The sequence below is a fragment of the Xiphophorus hellerii genome, chromosome 3, assembly GCF_003331165.1.
Source record: "Xiphophorus hellerii strain 12219 chromosome 3, Xiphophorus_hellerii-4.1, whole genome shotgun sequence".
NCBI classification, from domain to species: Eukaryota; Metazoa; Chordata; class Actinopteri; order Cyprinodontiformes; family Poeciliidae; genus Xiphophorus; species Xiphophorus hellerii.
The window spans coordinates 25,871,904-25,877,903 of NC_045674.1; positions in this window are offsets into that span (position 1 = coordinate 25,871,904).

Below are 6,000 nucleotides of genomic sequence, written 5' to 3' on the forward strand. Positions count from 1 at the left end.
GCATACATTTACTTTTCCTTTATTAAAGTTTGATAGTTTTCATTAATTTTACATTCAATCTAAACTTTATCTTATTAAACAAAACAGAATAAAGTGATTTAAAGCCGTTTAGGCTTCCGGACAAATTTTATTTAGTAGGCGCAGTGGCAAAAGAATCGCCTTTGGACACTAAAGGTCACTGACCCCTAGAATGAGCTGCATGCACCCAGAACGAGCTGGGTGCATGCAGCACGTTGGGGAAAACTGCTGGAACCGTTAAAAGTTTGTCGTCTTGGAATCATTTTCTGCTGAAGCCGTGGGAGAAGCAGCTGTTCTGCTGGGACTTGAATATCCCTTTGAAGCAACACATCAACCAGGCAACAGTTTTAATCTGGCTCAAATGATCCCTGAAGACTTTTGGTGATCAAATATGGCCGTCCCATGTGTTTCGGCGTTGCCAAATGTTCCTAAATTCTGTCCAGCGTATACAGCTCAAACATTTTACCGCGTTCATACAGAAGACAAGTAAACACCTTTGAAGGAGGAATCGATTAAAAAGAAGCAAGTCAACGTAACTGCTTTATGTCTTTTGCGATGTCATCAGAGGAATGGGAGCTTGTTTTTGAGAATTGAGGGCTACGTTCTTTACCACAAAATAGCAAAACTAAAATGTCACATGTTATAATGTGACGAGCTATATTCAAAGTGAGTTTGATTTCCCAGAAACATCCGGCTTCTAGATGTAACGTGGTGAGTCGTTGAAAGGAACAACGTTAATTTATGCACCTTTTGGGGAAGCTGGTGCTGCTCCTTTAAGACTCAAGCGCTCCCTTCCACTGTAAATCAACCAATCAGAGCAACCGGCCCGCATGTTGCGCCTCTGCAGTTCCAAATGTAAAAACGAGAGAGAGGAAACTGTAATGTTCCCAAAGAATGTTAAAGAATTGTTTTGCGTGGGTTCCTTTGCTCTGCTGTTAGCACAACACGTCTCCCAGAACCCTCCGCGACCGAAGGGATGAAGTACTCTCTTGGGTCAGACAAAAATCAATTCCTCACTCGGGCGAATTTCTCCAGTGCCTTCTCCCACCTCTCCATTTTTGCTTCGCTTTTTTTTTTTAAAGCTGGCGTAGACGTATGACCCGGGGAAGGCATTTCTGCCAGCCGGCATAACGTCCTGCTCCTGACAAACACCCGCAGCCTCTGTCGAGTTTTCATCCATTTTCTGTGTGACGTCAGCCTCAACTTCCCGAGCCTTTCGTTGCGAGAAGAGGCCGAGTTGTGAATGCCACCGTTTCTCAAACTCAGCGGACGCCGTTCTTTTTTTTTTCTCCTCAAGAATGCACACGTGTCTGTATCTTCCCAAAGCTGTCGTTTATCACCGAGAACTGTTTAGTTGAATGATTCCCCCCCCCCCGAACCCCAACCCTGGATGATTTACCTAAGCCGTTACATGCGCGGCATTTGCAACAGATAAAAGGCTTTTTTTTTTTTTTTTTGCTTTTTTTTTTCCTGTGGGAAATCAGACTCGACGATTCACTACCAAACATCCCATTAAATCAAGTACAATCCCGCGTGTACCACCGAAACCTCATCCCCGAGCGTGACACTCCTGCCATTAACCCGCGTTTCTCACTTTGCCGCGATCGGCGTCCTCCGGGAGGGTTTCTCCGCATTTCGGATTTTGAGGCCGCGTTTAAAAACTCGCGGATAATCTTTGTACTTTTTACGACTTTCTTACGTAATTTTAACAAGCCGTATGCAGAGCCATTATATCCTAACGACCTCGGCTGGCCAATCTTTAAGCTATTGATTTGAAATATGGAGTTGAGCCCTGGCACGGGAGGGAGGACCACTGTACTCAGCGCTGATACCATAAAAATCCCCCCGTGAGCAATCTTCTCTGTGCATTTGGCCAGAGTTTGTTTCACACGCCTCTCCGGCTCCTCCTCTCCTCGTTCTGCGCCGGCCCGGGGTGATTTCCATGAGAATTAACTTGCCGATTAATCACAGTGTTCCTGCACTCCCAGATGTCATTCAGGGCCTTTTAAAGACATCAGCGCGCTGCTGTGTTTGTGAGAGAGGAGAGAGACGTGAACGTTTGGCAGTCCGGCCCGCAGACCCTCGTTCCGGCTCCCTCTGGGACTCTCACACAGTCAGTCAGCCACTACCGTCCTGGATCATCCCGGGTCCGAGTCTCGACTTCCGGGGAAGAATCAATCAAGGAGCAATGGGGTCCTGATCGGAGTAGTTTGCGACGTGACTAATCCCCCCTCTGGACGGCTTCGTTCTGTTTTTCCAGGAAGTGATTAGCTCGTTGTAAACAGTCGGAAGGTTCAAAAATAGCTGCGTAAAAGAACTGAATCATTATTGCACTGGAGAGTTGTTTTGTTTTGTTTTTTTCATTCAATATCACTGTGCTGTATTTTGAAATTCATGAAAGAAGAGGATCTATTGCTGGTGCGCCTCCTTGTGGCTGTCTTTGTCAATTCGTCACGTTGGAACAAAAGATGTCAATGTATTTTATTCCAGTTTTAAGTTTAAAGTAGGGAACAATTGTGATACATAACTTTAAATAAGTTAGATAAAGACATATAGAGAGATTTTCATTGGAAATGTATCCGGACCTCCCGGGTCGGTACTTTGTAGAACCGTCTTTTACTCCAACTCTTTGCGGTATGTACTTCCATCTTAAAAATGGAAACGTTGCCTATTCATTTTTGCAAAATAACTTTAGATCAGCCAGACTGAATGGAGAGCTTCTGTGGTTAGCAGTTTTCAAGCATGCCTCAGATTTGTAACAGAATTTAGGTCTGGACTTTGAATAGGACGATTCAGAACCTAAATATTTTGTAACTTTGGCTGCAAGTTTAGGATATTGGGGGGTAAACCTTCACCCTAGTTTCCCTGTCCTCTCTGAAGAACAGCAATCCCACAACACAATACTGCCACCACCGTGTTTCATCATGCTGATGGTGCCTTGAACATGTCTTATCACACCTGTTTTTACAGTGAAGATAACGTTTCAATAACAAACCTGCAGATTTATATTTGTCTCATTGTATTTGTTTGTAGGTGTTAGAATGGAGGACCTGAGTGTATACCTCATTAAAGGTTAACCAATTATTTAATTATTTTGACACCATATCGTCTAAAGATCTCTGTACATTTGCAAGAGGCCATATTCAAATAATACATACATTTTGAAATATCTGAGTCCACAGAAATGTACAGATTTATGATCTGGTGGGATGTGGGCAGGTTTTACTCAGAATTTGGAGATAAAAGACATGGCAGGAATGTGACCTTTTCTTTTCCACATCTGCTCAGGGTTTGGGATGGGAGGGAAAGCATTTTGGGATGTTTTATGAACAGGTGCATTTCACATTTGGGCCACGTTGGGTGGTTAAGAGCTCCGCCGTTTAATCTGCATTAGACCCGAGATAATCAATCAATCCAGCCATCACTACTGGTTTTACTAGGGCAGCTCTGCTAATAAGAAATAACAACGTAGAGCATGTAGGACAAAGAATATCTAACAGTCCAGTACATTAGACCTCAGCTGTTCACGTCTCTGCATTTTGTTGTCAGAAACCGTTTTGTTTTCCAATGAGAACAACATGGTAACACTAAAATGTTTACCAGACACTTGGTATTCAAATAGTAATCACATACTACAGTGCGCGCACTTTCAATAGCAGTTTGCTTTTGCCCCTCATTGGTGCTGAAACTTGCCCTCTGTCAGGTTTCAGCATGTTTCCTTTAGCCTTGTAATGATGGAACATGAGCCTTCAAGGCTGAATCATTTGATTAAGAAAGCTTTGGTTTAAAGGAGTCCTGTGAGGAAAAGAAAGTACAACATTTCTTTGATGTTCAGTAAAGACAGGATGTTTTCAATATCAAAGAGTAATGCGATTAAAATGGGGATTTTTGTATATGAATATAGCAGTCTATTCAATGTCTATATGGGTTTTTTTTGTCCTTGGAAGGTTATGGACATAACCCTTGCTAGGTCAATGGTCATTGACCTCATGCCCAATGGTCATTGTCCACTGATTTTAATTTTTAAATTAGGGTTACAAAACTTTAACCAAACTTTACACGTTTCTCCTTTTTTTCCATTTGGTTTTGAAGGCCCCCAAAAAAGTAAGTCAACGCCTGTCGCTTGCTCATCTCGCCAGTTTCTGAAATCACAGCCATCAGGTCAATTCCTCCACCACAAATAAAGTATTTCCCTGGCTAGCAAGAATTAATTTTGCAACATATTTTTGGAGCAGAACATGTTTCTGTGTTCGCTCTATCTTCTCAAACCACCAGTTGGTTAAAAGGAAGTTTTCCTTTTCATCGTCGCCACGTAGGCCTACATGCTTCGCATGAGGAATTGCTGCAAAGTTAGCAACTTCCTACAATCGACTGTCTGCTGTTGCTACATAGAGAAACAATATTTTTGTGCGTAATTGTGAATAAATTCAGGCAGACATTTGAGTTAAAAAATACAAATTTAAACTTCTTTTTTTTTACTGAGATCACAGAGCTTTTCAATAAATTAGAATATCATTGAAAAGTCCATTTATTTCAGGAACGTTATCACTAAGTGACACCTTATATAGATTAACTACACACAGATGGGTATTTGAAAGCCTGTATTTTTGTTACTTATGATTTTTGGTGTACAGTTAATGAAAACATATTTAAATTTAGAGTATTACATCAGACCAATATTAATAAAGCAAATTAATACAGAAAGATAGTAGCTGGAGCAAGTAGCTTTTCTATAAAAAAAAACTATCACTATGTCATTACAGTATAATATGAGTCAGATAATCTGCTGTCATCTACTACTCCATCAGAAACCACCGATCAGAGCTAGGAGGAGGGTCTTAGTGCTGTCAATCACCCTCGTTCACACCAACAGAGTCTGCCATGAATGCTCCGGCTAGTTAGCATGGCCACCAGTGACGGCGGATAAACAGTTTTTCTGTAATGGTAAGTTGTTTGTCTGCCATTAGGACATTTAGCAGCGTGTACACGAGGATGACTGACAGCACTAAGGATTTAAAGGAACTCAGTGTTTCATCTGTTTTGCAGTTTGCTAGAAGTTTGTTCCAGATTTGTGGTGCGTAGAAGCTGAATGCTGCTTCTCCACGTTTGGTTCTGGGCATGCAGAGCAGAACCAGAAGACATTGGGTATTAAAAGTATCTTTAATGTTGTCCAATTTCAAGAGGCACTCTTAATCTCACTCTTCAAAGAACCTCATCGGAACGCACATTCTAATTTATTTTTCGGTGCAAAAATGAAACATCTTAAAGAAGCGACATGAATTTAAAATTTAAGTTTTTACGGTTACAATCAGAATTCATTCTATAAATGCAGTTTCAGACAGATTAAGAAGAACAGGCAGAAAAAGTGATCAAGACGAAGACGTGAATTCCCCTGCTCCAACAGGTCGCTGATGATGAAAACGAAAGTTTTCCACCCGTCCCCCACGGGTGGGGGACGGGTGGGAAGGCGGACTATGTGACGTCTCAGTGAGGGGACCTCGCTTTAAAGAGTCTTGTGAAGTCAAAGACGTGTTAATAAACACTAGAAGGAAGAAGGGTGAGGGGGGATTTGGGTGAGCTCATCCAAAGGGGGTGGAGGGACGCTGGCTGGGCTTGGGGGTGGGGGGTCAGGATCATGGTAGTCAAATCGCTGTTTCCTCTCAGGGAGAAGAAAAGAGTTAATGACACCCTAGAGCTTCCCACCCCCTCCCGCCGCTCCACCCTCTCTTTTATGGAGGGTGATCGGCACACACACACACACACACCAAGTCATTTCAGAGGTGAGGAGGCCGGGGAGACAGCAATCCCGTCCCTCCGCCCCGTTGGGAAGAGGCTTTCACAAAAAAGGAGAAGGAGGAGGAGGCGCGAAAGCTGTGATTATTATTACTAAATATAATATAAAACAGTCAGGGTGGGAGCCCGGGAAAAGGGATCCACCCATCCGCCCACACGCTCACTGTTTAAAACTCTGCCGAGGACACC